The 16,239-nt window shown below is 37.6% G+C and overlaps 1 long non-coding RNA gene across 3 annotated transcripts in view; it reads left to right on the top strand.

The window, feature by feature from the left end:
• LOC103350577 (uncharacterized) overlaps window positions 1-16,239 on the top strand; it is a 196,173-nt gene that overhangs the window by 111,276 nt on the left and 68,658 nt on the right. The window contains exon 5 of one of the 3 annotated variants that reach the window (XR_007908941.2): window positions 1,348-5,023. The exons of the other annotated variants lie outside the window; for them this stretch is intronic. This is a non-coding gene — a long non-coding RNA (uncharacterized lncRNA). Of the gene's footprint in view, window positions 1-1,347; window positions 5,024-16,239 lie in introns of those variants that run through there. 3 annotated transcript variants of the gene reach the window in all.

Raw genomic sequence — 16,239 nt, 5'->3', positions numbered from 1 at the left:
AATCAAGAATATTGAAAAAAAAATATGAACCCCTCCTCTTTAGAACTATCCTCCTATAGCTATTGGTAAAGTTGAAATATGAGTTTTAAGAAAGAATGGTAGAGCTAAACTGAAGTTTTCAAAATGTGTAGCATACATTGGCACAAAGCCATTGTTAATAAAGTATTATTTTGAAAGTACATATGCAGTCATATCAATGCTACTGGCTTTATTGGATATTGTCCAGAACTTTTGTCCACTAAAGCTTCAAAATTATTTAAAGCATCTAGAAATGATGGGTGCTTGAGCTCGTTAAAACTCCCAGGTCACTATGTTAGGGAAATGTGTTCACTCTCTCCCTCTCTTCTTCCCTGATATTCTTTCATGTATATAAGAATCAATTATATTTGTCATGATCCTCTTATTATCAGAAAGAAAGCAAAGAATTTTATTAAAATCTCATGGAAAGAAAAGAAAAATGGAAAGATTTAGTTTTTTTGTAAGAATGTCATTATTAGAAGGTGGAACTGTTAATTCACTTATTTATAACCCATCTATTCCTCAAAGGAATAGGAGTAGGTAATATAAGAGGTGCTGATTATTCCTTTATGTGGTATACTGTAATCACTGTTTTATTTTAATTAAACTCTTAAAAACCATAATTTTCTAATAGTCTCACTCACTTGTCAGATTCTCAGTTTTATTTTCATTTTCTACAAGATCTGATGTATTGTAATTGCAGGAGGATTTAAAAAATGTATCCAAAGTTAGCAACAGAATAGTATGTGTGACAGTCTCTCTCTCAAGTATCTGGCACACTGAAGCCTGCAAAGTAGTGTCTTTTATTAAAACTGAAAATAGAAATTCTAACATACAAGCTATTTTTTTCAAGAACAAGATATTTAATTGATTTCTACAATATTATTTACAGACTTCTCAGTCCCAAAGTTAAGACTATTTGGAGATATCTTTCTTTGCAATCAGTGGTGGCACACTATGACAAAAGCCCAGACTTTGAGACCAAGAAGCAGAAGCAAATAACCACTATGTACAAATGGAGGGTGATGGTATTTGAAAAAAGTTTATGATCATTTCAGAAATGTATACATCTATTTTTGTATAAATTTTGAAGCTAAATATAAAATTGGAAGGATAGGAGTCAATGGGAGTTGGTCATTTTCTTTGTTGACAATACATTTAAGAAATATGTGATATTCCTTCCTTATTCTTGAATTGTCTAATTGCCTAACAATGAAGTTCATTTGAAAATAGCTTTGGTTGTTGATCCAAGAGCTCCAGGGTAAAGTTAAACATTTCCTCTGGTTCAAATTCATGATAAAAGAAGTGATGCCTGTTTTGTCTTTTCAGGAAAACAATGTTAACAGGCATTGAAAGTTTGTATAACTATACTTTCACAGTAAAAAGAAGAAAAGAAAAAAAAAGGAAAAATTGGATTCCTTTGGAGAAATGTTTGATTTAAGGACTGGGCAGGAAATATGCATGATAAGACTGGAACACACCACACAGAAAGCAAGAGATGTGTGCACAGTGCTCAGATGGAGAGGTTGTCACTGATTCCAAAAGATAATGAGATCATCCATAAAAATAATAAAAAGATTAGACTGCACTACATCACATATTTTTGTGGGCTCATAATGATGCTAATACATTAATTAATAGTTCATCATTGGACTATGTCAGTGAACTAACCATTAATTTGACAACTGGAAACAAAGAGAAAAGGAATCAAGCATATCTGAATGCCTGCTCTTGTCACAAAAATAGAGACAACCACTTACATGTCCCCAGGTGGAAGAAGGTGCTCTTCATGTAAAGTAATCTTTCTGAAAAATGAAGAAAATTAAACTGAGAGTTTCATAGACTCAACAAAAATCCAGACTGTAGGAAATTTCAAAGGGCATATTACCTTTCTTGCACAAAGAAATTACTTGAGAAAAAAAGAAAATAAAACACATCCTAGATGAAAAGATGAAGACACATCCTGAGCCGTCGGGATATGTGGACCTTTCAGGCTGCGCAGGTTACCTGATGTGCCTTAATGAAGATGCCTCACTCTGTTCCTGGCACCCTGAGCCCATTTCCACCCATGATGATTATTATCTTTTCAAAGGAGAAGGAAAACTATATTTTCACTTTTTGAATGAATGAAAGGTGACGGAATAAAGTATTGTCAACTAATTGGGTAGAATGTATTATATTTATAGTGTATAAGTGTTTTTTGACTTTTCTCTAAAATCTGTCTTCATTTCTTCCCATTTTGGAGTGTTGACAATATTTTATGTAGACAGCAGCCTGAAATTAGCAGCAGAGAGGGTCACTTTTCTCTTGGGAATCTGAAAAGACTGTAGGAATGGATAACATCTGACTTCTCCTGACTTGTTTATTATGACATTTATTGCAGAAACTGGATCTTCCATCGGAATTTCCCCAGTGTCACGTTCTATTTTGATATGATATTCAGCTTCCTGTAAGCAGCATCTCTCAATATTATCCATTAGTGACATCAATTCATTTTGTTACAGTTTTGATTTTTGCTTTTCTCTTTTTAACTTGTTCAGAATTGATTTTTCTTGAGTTTTTTTCTTTTTAGACTTAACAGCTATAAAAGTGATTTCCAAAGGAGTAAAGAGCTTATGATACAATTAAGATATAGTTCAGTTAACAAAAAATGAAACTTAGCATGGCATCCTAAGACTATATATTTTGGGGCCAGCATTGTGGAGTAGCTGGTAAAGCTGCCACCTGCAGTGGCAGCATACTATATGGGCACCAATTTGAGATCCAGCTGCTCCACTTCTGATACAGCTCCATGCTTATGTACTAGGAAGGTAGTGGAGGATGACCCAAGTGCTTCAGCCCCTGAACCTAAATGGGAGATGCAGAAGAAGCTCCAGGCTCCTGGATTCAGTCTGGCCCAGCCAGGGCCATTGCAGGTATTTGGGGACTGAACCAGCAGTTGGAAAATCTCTCTCTCTCTCTCTGCTACTCTGCCATTCAAATAAAGAAATGAATCTTCAAAAAGAATATATATTATTTTCTAGGTATAATATGATTAGCTAAAATAAGTTAGTGAAACAGACACAGAAAATTTTAATTTTGAAATTGTTATCCCTGGCAAAGCCAATGTGAGAATTATTTAAGACGTTTCATACTGTCTCAACTTTTTAAACATATATTTGAAAGCATATAAATATAGTTATTACTTGTATATATATATGCATATAAGTATGTTTACATATTCATATATGCATATATTTAGATATACATTACATATGATATGTAATAACACATCATATATACATATAAATATGCATACATATAATTTGAGTTTGAAAACACAGAAATTCTCAATATCACTACCTTCATTCTTTGTTCCCCTAGTGACAGTGTTCCTATCAAGGTCTCTAGCTGGCAACAGTCATTTAGCTTCAGGAGTAATTCAGAACCCCAGCATGGATAATTTTTAGATTTGGATCAGAGAATATTCACATCCCTGTGGGTCTCTTAGAACAATGGACAGTCTCCAGGAATATTACAGCAAAATGGGGACAGTGAGGAGAGTTTTACTTCCAATCTTATTAACAGAATCTGTATCCCAAGACAGAGTACTCTTAGGAAATCAGACCCAGGTGATTTCTTACTGCCTTTCTCCAAACCAGACAGGTGCTTCCTCTGCTTCCCACAATACCAGCTGTATGATACTGATAATGTCATGTTTTAGAAAGTCTGCCCCAGTAATTTGTCACTCCTTATGATCTAAGGACTGTGGGATTATAAAAATTAGCAAGCAAAGACATGGGTTATTCATTCTTCTTAAGGTCTAGTGGGGGAGATGGATGGTAACCAAATAATCACAAAGGTAAATTTGAAATTATAAATATGTAAGTGGTATAAAGGAAGCACATGGTGCCATCAGATTTTTTCCAGAATTTAGAATATTTACATTCATATATGTATATGTGTGTGTGTGTATATATATATAATGAAGAGTCTTGGTATTGAATTCAAATCTAAACAAAAATTCATTTGTGTTTCATATATACCTTGTACACATAGCCTGAAGGCTATTTTATACAATATTTTTAGAGTGCTGGCATTTTGACTGCAACACATCACATGAGATACAAACCTTTCCACATATGGCATCATATCGGTTGGTCCTCAGAAAGTTGTAGATTTTGGAGAATTCTGCATTTCACATATCTGGATGAGATATGTTCAAGGTATACTGATATATATGATAAGGAATTGGTTCATGTGGTTATGGAAACTGATAAGTCACAAGATCTGCAGTTGGCAAGCTGGAGACCCAGGGGAGCCAGTGATGTAAATTCAAGTTTGAGTCTGAGTCCAAAGTCAGGAGAGGATGGATGACTCAGATCAAAGACAACCAGGTGGAGAGAATGAATTCTCCTTACTTGGCTTTTTTGTTATGTGTAGGCCTTCAAGAGATTGGATGAAGCCCAAATACTTTACTCAGTCTGCAGATTTGAGTATTAATTTCATTCAGAAACATCCTTACAGGCACACCTGGCACAATTCTTTACTAAATATCTGGACTGTCATGGCCCCATGAAGTTAACATAAATTAGCCATCTGTTTTTTTCCTAATTTTTGAATACCTTGTGCTCCAGGGTTTTGTTGATCTTGTGAGCAATCTAATATCTTTTCAGTAAATCTTTGTGTAAGACCACTATAATCATTTTATTTTCTCCTTTATTAATATTTATTCTAGGAATAATGTATATAAATTTGTAATATCTTATAAAACACAATATTATATCTAATGTTTTAAATATTCATGCTACATTGTAAAATTCATGTTTTAGACACATGTTTCTCTTAGCCATGCTCAGAAAAGATTGGTATCGGTAGGAATATAGAGGTTAGAGAATTAAGAGTGGATGTTTGGAAAATATTAGGAAGAAATTATAATTCATATTTTCAGGAATAGCTATAGACACAAGGATATAATTATAGATTTAACAGTTACAGGATTGATGATGGATAACATTTAAAATGTGAGAGGGAGGCCGGCGCCGCGGCTCACTAGGCTAATCCTCCGCCTAGCGGCGCCGGCACACCGGGTTCTAGTCCCGGTTGGGGCGCCGGATTCTGTCCTGGTTGCCCCTCTTCCAGGCCAGCTCTCTGCTGTGGCCAGGGAGTGCAGTGGAGGATGGCCCAGGTGCTTGGGCCCTGCACCCCATGGGAGACCAGGAAAAGCACCTGGCTCCTGGCTCCTGCCATCTGATCAGCGCGGTGAGCCGGCTGCAGCGCGCCGGCCGCGGAGGCCATTGGAGGGTGAACCAACGGCAAAGGAAGACCTTTCTCTCTGTCTCTCTCTCTCTCACTGTCCACTCTGCCTGTCAAAAAAAAAAAAAAAAGTGAGAAGGAGTAAAGAGTCAATTATAATTCCCAGGTTTCTGGCATGTGAGAATGAATGAAGGAGAGTTGTGTTCATTAAGATGAGAGTATGGCAGAAGGAACATGTGTTAGATTTTTGCTCAAGAAATGTTACAGCAGAAGGCTCTCAGTAGTTAATTTCTAGAAAAGTTAAGAACTACTATTCATTTGGTATCTAAGTAAAAATGCCAAGTAGGCTGCCAGATGTACTATTCTGGAACTCAGAGCATAATGTTGGGGAAGAGTTACTTGGAGAGAGATTGTGTCATTCCTCAAGCAACAAATATCTCAGGTTGGCACTGTAGGCTAAGCCTCTGTGGTGCCAGCATCCCTTATGGGCACTTGTTCATGTAGCTTCTCTTCCAATCCTGCTCCTTGCTAATGGCCTGGGAAAGCAGTGGAAGATGGCTCAAGTCTTTGGGTTCCTGCACTCATGTAGGAGACCCGGAAGAAGTCTCCTGACTTCAGACGAGTCCAGCTCCAGCCATTGTTGCAGCCATTTGGAAAGTGAGCCAGTGGATGGCAGACCTTTCTATCTGTCTCTCCCCCTTTCTCTCTGTAACTACCTCTCAAATAAGTGAAGAAAATCTTTTTTTTTTTTTTTAAAGAAACAGAGCCAGCACTGTGGTGCAATAGATTAATCCTCTGCCTGCAGTGCCAGCATCCAATATGGGCACCGATTCTAGTCCCAGCTTCTCCTTTTCTGATCCAGCTCTCTGCTATGGCCTGAGAAAGCAGTTGTAGATGGCCCAAGTACTTGGGGCCCTGTTCCTACATGGGAGACTCGGAGGAAGCTCCTGGCTTCTGGCTTTGGATCAGCCCAGCTCCAGCCCTTGAGTCCATTTGGGGACTAAACCAACAGATGGAAGACCTTTCTCTGTCTCTCCCTCTCACTGTCTGTATCTTTACCTCTCAAACAAATAAATTGAATCTTAAAAAAAAAATAAACAATTATCTCTTTGGTAAGCCACCTCTCTGGATTCAGAAGGTATTTCCTTCTTTGAATGATTTATTAAGATCTAATATCTAGCTTAACTCTAGTAAGTAACTTCTGTTGTCCATCTTATGAGGATTTCCTTGTATATGCAGACTTGAGACATATAACTGAAAAATTCACCTTCTCCATAACGTGTCAGTCCATGGAAAGTGTGAAAAAGTAAGTTGTCATTTAATTATGCATTCCTTGTATTGGTTCTGTGATAACATGCTCTGATAGGCTGTGGTTTCATACCATCTCTTGGAAATATCCAATTTGAAAAAATAACCTGGGCCGGCACCACGGCTCACTTGGCTAATCTTCTGCCTGTGGCGCTGGCACCCTGGGTTCTAATCCTGGTTGGGACACCAGTTCTGTCCCAGTTGCTCCTCTTCCAGTCCAGCTCTCTGCTGTGGCCCAGGAAGGCAGTGAAGGATGGCCCAAGTGCTTGGGCCCTGCACCCACATGGGAGACAAGGAGGAAGCACCTGGCTCCTGGCTTCATATGGTGCAGCGTGTCGGCTGTAGCGGCCATTTTGGGGGGTGAACCAACGGAAAAGGAAGACCTTTCTCTGTCTCTCTCTCTCTCACTGTCTAACTCGACCTGTAAAAAAAAAAAAAAGAAAAGAAAAAATAACTTGTTGTGTTTTCTCTAAAGTCTGGGCCATCTATGCAAGACACAACCATATTTACATTCCACCTTTTCTGCTTACTAATCACTTTTCCTTATTTTGCTGCCATATCTGTGATTGTACTCCTAACTGCAGTGAAACGATTGCAAGTAAGCTTGGCCTTAAGATTGGTTTCTAGAGAACCAAGATTTAGAAATGAGTGATTCTTTGTTTTTGCGAGATTGCATTAGTATTACCTATAGTTTAACTTATATTACAAAAATAAATACTGAATAAATACGAAATATTTTTATTTTTCATTTTTTTCCAAGATAATATTGTATACCTCATCTACAACATTCTCTAGAGTTCTTATTTGATTTTGTAGTGGCAAATACTATGCCAGTAAAAAGCTTTGTTCAAACTTTCATAATGAAATATTTCATTAGAAATACTATCCATTAATTAGCTTGACTTATTTTCTCATAATATATCACTTTGCAACAATAACATTAAGTTTTACCAGTAGTATATGTAAACACATTATAGAAAACCCTGAAGTTCATTAAGTAGATAGGCCAAGGCTATGAGCAGTGCTGGAGGACAGATGACTTCACGTAAGTGTTACACTACTGAGGAGAGCATAATTAGCATTGGCATTTGGTAAAGCAATTTGATTAAATTCAGTAAGAGCCTAAACTTATTCATATAATTTTTACTTTAAAAACATTAGTCTACATTTCCTTTATTTATAAAGGAAAAATGAAATGCAATGGACAAATTATGTTCAAATGCAAATTTTCATAAGAAGTACTTGAAAATGTTCTATACATTCTACATTTTAATATAATACTAAGTGTATTTTAAAAAATTTCTTCATTTATTTATTTGAAAGGCAGAGTGATGCAGACAGAAAGACAGAAAGAGTGAGAGAGAGAGAGAGAGAGAAGGAGAGACAGAGATTCATTTTGCTGTTTCACTCCCTAAAGAGCCAAAACAACCAGATCTGGGCCAAAGCCAGAAGCCAGAACACCACTCCTTCTTGCCGTTTCATATGGGTGGCAAAGCCCATGTATTTGTGCCATAACCTACTGCCTTCTCAGGAGCTTTAGCAGAAAGCTAGATTGTTAGCTGAACAGACAGGACTGGAACCAGCACACCTATAGAGAGTGCAAGTGGCAGTTTAGCACAGTGCACCACAACATTGGCCCCTTACAATAAGCCTATTATGAATTGAGTTGTGTCTCCCCAAAAATATGTTGAAATCCTAATCCCCAGAACCTGTGGTTGTGAGTTTGTTTGGAAATAGAGTCCCTGAGGAGGTGATTTCTGTCTTAGATCTTTATGATATGATGATGGAGGTGGGCTTTAATTCAATATAACCAATAGAGTCAAAGGGGAGATGGCTATCTAAAGACAGAGAAGATACTGGAGTGAAGCTGTAAGAATCCAAATATCACTTCTAGTTACCAGAAGCCGGGGGAGACAAATAATGATTCTTCCACAGGGGCTTCTGAGAAAGCATAGCTCATCCGCCATCTTGATTTTGGGCTTTTATTCGCTACATCTGATAGAAAATAAATTTCTGTTGTCTTTTTTTTTTTTTTTTAAGATTTATTTATTTGAAAAGCAGAGTTAGAGACAGGCAGGGATAGAGAGGGAGAGGGAGACAGAGGGAGGTTTTCCATCTGCTGGGTCACTCCCCAAATGACCACAACAGCCAGAGCTGGGCTGATCTGCAGCCAGGAGCCAGGAGCTTCTTCTGGGTCTGCCACGTGGGTGCAGGAGTACAAGGACTTGGACCCTCTTCTACTACCTTCCCAGACCATAGCAGAGAGCTGGATGGGATGTGGAGCAGCTGGGACTTGAACTGGTGCCTATATGGGATGCCGGCACTGCAGGCTTACCCACTATGCCAGAGTGTAAGTCCCAAATTTCTGTTGTCTTAAACCACCAAGTCTGTGGTATATGTTTATAGCAGGAAATTAATTAAAAGTTTATATTACTTTCATAATCAGAAAAATGTTTCTGTTAATAAAAATGGTATCTAGGTTCTTTTGGACCTATACTTCTCAGCTGTCAGTTTTCCTTTACAACAAATATTCCATAATTCTACCTTTCTGATTATGAAATTAAATTCATAGATTATATAACTCACCTAAGTGATTTTAAAAATAACAAGACATATCTGTTTTTATATAACATATAAAATATTAATTTCTTACAAAGTAACACAAATTTCATATCTATATATTTGACACGACTTCATTGGAAGACATATTGAAGGATTCGAATTTTTACACTCTGTATAGAATCTCCTTGAGTGAAACATGAAGATTCACACATTTTTATAGTTGTTTTATATTAACAATGCAAATATCCCAAACAGTGTTACTGTTTACACTATGTTTTCTTTTGAAATAATTAACAATTTTTGTTAGTTTCCAACAAACAAAATGCAATCCTCCATTAATTTTCATAATAATTCCTCATTTACTTGATGAAAATAAGCTAAATTATCAAGTGATTAATTACAGTTTCTCCTGTGGACTCATCAACAACCTCCAGTCACAACTAACCCTTCCTTGTATTTTCATACATCAGAATCTGTCTGGTTTTATACTCAGACCGATATGCTCATGTATGTGCAGTCCAATGCTGGAGGTGCTTAACAAGGTACCAAATGTTTTTTTGTTCAGTAAGCTTGAGAGCATATTGTAGCAAATACAGAAGGCCTTTTCTAAGTATTGGAGATACATAGAATGAAAGCATATTACTTTGCACAGAAACCAAGAGTTCTTCTGGGAAGTAAATAGCTAATTGTCCCTAACGCTATCTTCTCTGGATTTAACATGACAGTGATTCACTAGAATGGAGTTCAGAGGTCCCAGACAAAACACGTTGGCAAGGAAAGGACACAGAGCACTAAAAATGAGTGACCACAAATATAAACAAAGACAAAACCAGTGTGGTTAACACAGCATTGAACAAGAGAAAAAATTCACTGAATGGTGGTTTAGGATTTGTGAGGGAGCAGACACCTCACCTTACTCTTAAAAGCTGTGATACATGAGACCCTTTGTGCATGGCATGCATCAGGCATAGTTTGAATCTGGGTAAAGGAACTGAAACATTGTGGAACTTTGAAATTTTAGTTCCCAAGTACACTATGTAACTTTGAAGTAGCAGTAATTATAGCTAATATATAATTACTTTAAAGAAAGTACTGAACAGCTAGTATGTGGAGATGCTGTGGTGAACCCTTTATGTAGTTTTGTTTGCTCATGTTCATCAAAATGAGGAAGATGACACTTAGAATGTTCAAGAATTGCTTATAGTAACAGTAGGGAGGCCAGGATTAAACTTAGAGTTTTAAATTTTGAAACCCATCCTTGCAACCACATATATTGCCTTGAACTGAAGGATTCTTGCTAATAGAAAGACAAAATAAAATTGGAGAACTGAGTGTTAACCCTAATTCTATTAGAATTTAACTCTTTTTATCTTCGATGTCTTCATAAATGATAAGAACCCATGGTTGGCCAGCGCCACAGCTCAATAGGCTAATCCTCCGCCTAGTGGCGCCGGCACACTGGGTTCTAGTCCCGGTCGGGGCAGCGGATTCTGTCCTGGTTGCTCCTCTTCCAGGCCAGCTCTCTGCTGTGGCCAGGGAGTGCAGTGGAGGACGGCCCAAGTGCTTGGGCCCTGCACTCCATGGGAGACCAGGAGAAGCACCTGGCTCCTGCCTTCGGATAGGCGCAGTGCGCCGGCCACAGCGCGCCAGCCACGGTGGCCATTGAAGGGTGAACCAACGGCAAAAGGAAGACCTTTCTCTCTCTCTCTCTCTCTCTCTCTCTCTCACTGTCCACTCTGCCTGTAAAAAAAATAAAATAAAATAAAGAACCCATGGTTTTCAGATTATGTCATGGGAGGGCTAGAATTTGTGCAATTATTTGGAATAAAGGATGTGGGGATAAAGAATGAAGTAGACTGACACAGGAATTCTCAGATTTTTAAATACGTTTGATATTTTATTTTAATGAGATTTTGTTCTACTCTTTAGAAGATATTTGAAATCACTAATGTTATGCAAAGCCAACGATAGTCAAAACTATGGCTTACAACTGCATTCTCACATGGCCTTAGGTATGTAGTGCTGAACTGATATTATATAATTACTTTCTTTAAAGTTTTGTCTCTTGTTTGAAAAGTCTTGTGATATTTATTGTCTTCAAAATGTTTGACTTTTCTTTGGGAGAAATCAAATAGGCTTTTTAATTAATAAGATAATGACTTACTAACAGAAGCCATGACATTGACTATAGTAGTTCATAAACTGAAAGCTCTGGTTATAGCATCACGGTTTTCTTTGTAATATTTGTTAAATGATGTAAAAAATAAATTGCACTTAGTAAGGCATTTTATTTTATAAATTCTGGTTGTTGAATGGAAAATTAGGGAAAAAATCATTAATCAACATTGAGTCTATTAACAGTTTCTCAATGTGTATCTAAAAAGATTTGAAATGATCTGATGCATTACAAATTCATAACTTCTGACAAATTACGGAATAGTTTACAATGCAGTTTTTTTTTTTTTTTTTATCTTTGACACGTAGAGTGGACAGTGAGAGAGAGAGACGGAGAGAAAGGTCTTCCTTTTGCCGTTGGTTCACACTCCAATGGCCGCCGCGGCCGGCGCGTTGCGGCTGGCGTGTTGCGGCCGGTGCATTGCAGCCAGCACATCGTGCTGATCCGAAGCCAGGAGCCAGGTGCTTCTCCTGGTCTCCCATGGGGTGCAGGGCCCAAGCACCTGGGCCATCCTCCACTGCACTCCTGGGCCACAGCAGAGAGCTGGCTTGGAAGAGGGGCAACCGGGACAGAATCCGGCGCCCCCACCGGGACTAGAACCCGGTGTGCCGGCGCCACTAGGTGGAGGATTAGCGTAGTGAGCCGCGGCGCCGGCTACAATGCAGTTTTATTAGAGCAATTATTAGGTCAATGAGGTCAATGTTAATGGACAACTGTGCAATAACCTAACTAATAAAAAGAAACAAGTCTTTGCTGCGTAAATACTAAATAGCAACTGGAATTGTGCTTTCACATTCCTGATCTATTAGTATATTTTAGTTTGAGCATTGTTTTGATTTATTTGCTGTGTGGAATGCTATGTTTCTATTTTCTTGGAACAGTGAATATAAATCTGAAGAGTACTCCTTGGTTTTGCCAGAATTTCAGTTCTAGTGCTAATTAGGAACAGCTACACATTTATAACACTCACCAGTATTTTAAGAGAGATTGTATTTCAGCAAAGAAGTGACTATCAAATACAAATAAAGAAATCAATTTATTATAACTCTTAACTATAGCATTCTAAAAGTCAAATATTTTTTGAAGATTATATGACATCTTAAGGAATACCAAACACCTTCACCTAATAAAAAATGTAAGGTAAGAACACAGGTCAATGACTATCTTGTTTGTCTCCATAGAAATTATAACCTACAAACATTTTACCAACATTTTCTTGCTACTTCTCTTTAAGAAATTATAAAAGTAAAGATAGCAATAAATTTAGCTTAGAGGAAATTTACCAATTTGAGCAACAATAAATTTGTGAATCCATCTCCCTATAGTAGATATTTAATTTTATTTTCATGATAGGAATGCTAATGATGTGGAATAACTATTGTTATATAAAAGTTATTTCATAATTCATCATGCCAATAAAAAGTAATATATAAATATTTAAGAAATCTGTGACAACATCAAAAGAGTTATTGGATTCCAAAAAATATTAAATTTTCATTATTATACCTAGCTTGCCATTATTAGAAAACTGAGTGTCTGGGTAATAATATTGTATTTATTTTATTCATGTGTTTTTATTCTAGTGTGCTTTGAAACTTGAATTTTTAAAATTATGTCTTTTACTTCACTGTTTAAAATACCCATGTATTTATTTACTTAAAAGGCAGACATACACACACACACACACGCGCACACGAAAAATTGAGTGAGCTCCCATACTTTTTTAACTCCCAAATGCTCACAGTTGTCATGGATGGGGTTGGGGCCACAGCCAGGAGCTGGGAATTCAATTCAGGCTTCCCATATGGGAGGCAGAGACAATTACTTGGGCTATCATCTGCTGTCTCCCAGGGACTGCACTTAGAGAAAACTAGAATCAAAAGCTGGAATGTTGAATTGAACCCGCACAACTTCAATATCGGATATGGGCATCTTTTAATTGTTACAGTCATTTATCTGAAAGATAGACTGTAAGAAAGAAAGAGACAGGGTGTGAGAGAAGGCTTCCTGGCCAAAGCCAGGAGCGAGAAACTCCACCTAGGTCTCACTTAAGGGTCTAAGTATTGGGTAATCATCCAATACTTTCACATGTAATAACAGGAAGCTGGATAGGAAGCAGAGCAGCCAGGACTCAAACTGGCACTCTGATAGGGGATGCTAGCTTTGTATGTGGTAGCTTAACCAACCATGCCACGGCACTGGCCCTAATGTGAACATCTTAACTGATGTCTGAACTACTGAGTGAAATCTCCAGCAGAAAAATTTCTTTAAAAGCCATAAAATAATTTGCTATTTTAGCATCACCAAATTTTCTTTTTTTTTTTTTGCCAGTATTTCTGCTTTCAGACTGTGTTAGAAATTATCATGGAAATTTTTTTTTTTTTTTTTTTTTTTGACAGGCAGAGTGGACAGTGAGAGAGAGAGACAGAGAGAGAAAGGTCTTCCTTTGCCGTTGGTTCACCCTCCAATGGCCGCCGCTGCAGCCGGCGCACCGCGCTGATCCTGGCAGGAGCCAGGAGCCAGGTGCTTTTCCTGGTCTCCCATGGGGTGCAGGGCCCAAGCACCTGGGCCATCCTCCACTGCACTCCCTGGCCATAGCAGAGAGCTGGCCTGGAAGAGGGGCAACCGGGACAGAATCCAGCGCCCCAACCGGGACTAGAACCCGGTGTGCCGGCGCCGCAAGGTGGAGGATTAGCCTATTGAGCCACGGCGCCGGCTTATCATGGAAATTTGAAATTAAATTACATTGATGTGAAATTTAGTGATTTTAAATTAAAATAAAAAATGCTCACTAACCTGACATGACCATCACACATAAAATGTGTCAAATTATCACACTTCATCCCATAAATATGTATTATTAAATGATAAAGAGTAAGTGTAATATTTTCAATTTTATTGTAAAATATCTTTTATAATTACAAAATGATTAAAGACAAAAACAAAATTATAGCAGCATATTAAGCTGTAACATTTTATCCTATAATTTTTGATAACACACATTATAGTTATTTCAATCTCTTATGAACATTTATTCATTTAAAATAGTCATTGAGCTCTCTCTGCACAGAGGAGAACAAGACAGGATGCTGAGGCACTGTCTCTACTTCCCTCCCCCATCCTTTTCCCTTCCTGGCTTACTCTAATCCTGAATTATGCTTGTGTGTATTTGTGTGTGTGTGTGTGTGCATGTGTATTTTTCACTTTGTACATCTCATATGTGCCTGTATTTAGAACGCTTCTCTAGGTTAAAGGAAAGGACCTGGAATAGGAATTCAGACCCCACCTTTCCCACAATGCATTGGCAGAGTCAGCTGGGAGAAAATTCCCTCCATAAATGGCAATGTGGAAAGTGGGATTCAACCAGTCTCTGTCTCAGCAGTATGTGATTTCTAAATCCTGAAAATCTCTTTGTCCCCCAGTCTCTTATCTCAGAGTTCCCGACTTGGAAAGGTCAGCTAAAAGGAAAAATTGATGTCTTTAGTGTTTCTGATTTATGTAATTGCAGTGGAGGAATGCCAATACAAACTGCTAGACTTAATGGGATTTCGGCAGAGGAATGGGAAGAGAGGGGGCCAGTTTCTGAATGTTTGCTTTTATAAGTGGTTCCAGGTTGTTCATAACTTGTTTTTAAAGTTAACTTATATTAAGGGACAAGCTATATCTGAATGCCTAATTCTGTTTCTTGGAAGAGATTTGCTATCTTCCCTAGGTGTTTTCTTCAGATTGATTTCTCCTAAGTCTAAGTCATTTGTTATGATGTTAGCAATATTGAGGCAGACACCAGTTTAGTTTATATTCCTACTGAAACAACATCAAAAGATGAAATTCAAATGGCCAATAGATATATAAAAAATGCTCAGGATCACTACCTAGCAGGGAAACGCAAACAAAAGCCACCATGCGGTTTCACTCACCCCAGTTAGAATGGCTCTCATACAGAAATCAACACAACAATGAATACTGGTGAGGGAGTTGGGGAAATGGTTACTGAATCCACTGTTGGTGAGGCTTTAAGCTAGTACAGCTAATGTGGGAGACAGTATGGATATTCCTCAGAAAGCTGAAAATAGATCTACCATATGTCCCAGCCATCCCACTCCTAGGAATTTACCCAACAAAATGAAATCATCATATGAAAGAGTTATCTGTATCCCTACATTTATTGCAGTTCAGTTCACAACAGCGAAGATATGAAATCAACCCGTACGTTTATCAACTGATGACTGGATAAAAAAATTATGGTATATACACACTGTGGAATACTACTCAGTGATAAAAAAAAAAGAATGAAATACTGTTCTTTGCATCAAAATGAATGCAATTGGAAACCATTATATTTATTGAAATAATCTGTCCCAAAAAGACAGATATGGTATATTTTCCCTGATCTATGCTAATAGAGTACAAAAAAGTAATTGACATTTTGAGAATTTATTACAGTTTACAACTCTTGTCTCTAATATTGCAGAACAGCTTTTTTTCTTACTTTTTGTTGAATTTGTTACTTAGTAGAGGGTTAATTGTATGATTATAAAATAAACTTGGAAGTATGTTGTAGTAAAGATTAAAAGGAAGATAAGAAAGGAAGGAGGAAGGAGCTTGGTAACATGGGTGGGAGTGAGGGTAGAGTGGGAAGTATCACTGTGATCCTAAATATGTATATGTGAAATACATGAAATTTGTTCACCTTATGTAAATAAAAAATTGTTTAGAAAATAAATGAAGAAAGAAAGAATGAGAAAGAGAGAAAGAAAAAGAAAGAAAAGAAAGAAAAAGAAAAGAAAGAAAGAAAGAGAGAAAGAAAGAAAAGAAAGAGAGAGAAAGAAAGAAAAGAAAGAAAGGAAAGAAAGAGAGAGAGAGGAAGGAAGGAAGGAAGGAAGGAAGGAAGGAAGGAAGGAAGGAAGGAAGGAAGGAAGGAAGGAAGGAAGGAAGTAGGG

This window comes from Oryctolagus cuniculus, chromosome 4 (assembly GCF_964237555.1).
Source record: "Oryctolagus cuniculus chromosome 4, mOryCun1.1, whole genome shotgun sequence".
NCBI lineage: Eukaryota > Metazoa > Chordata > Mammalia > Lagomorpha > Leporidae > Oryctolagus > Oryctolagus cuniculus.
The sequence above is the reverse complement of the archived record's forward strand: the minus strand, read 5'-3'. Positions and strand labels throughout refer to the sequence as shown.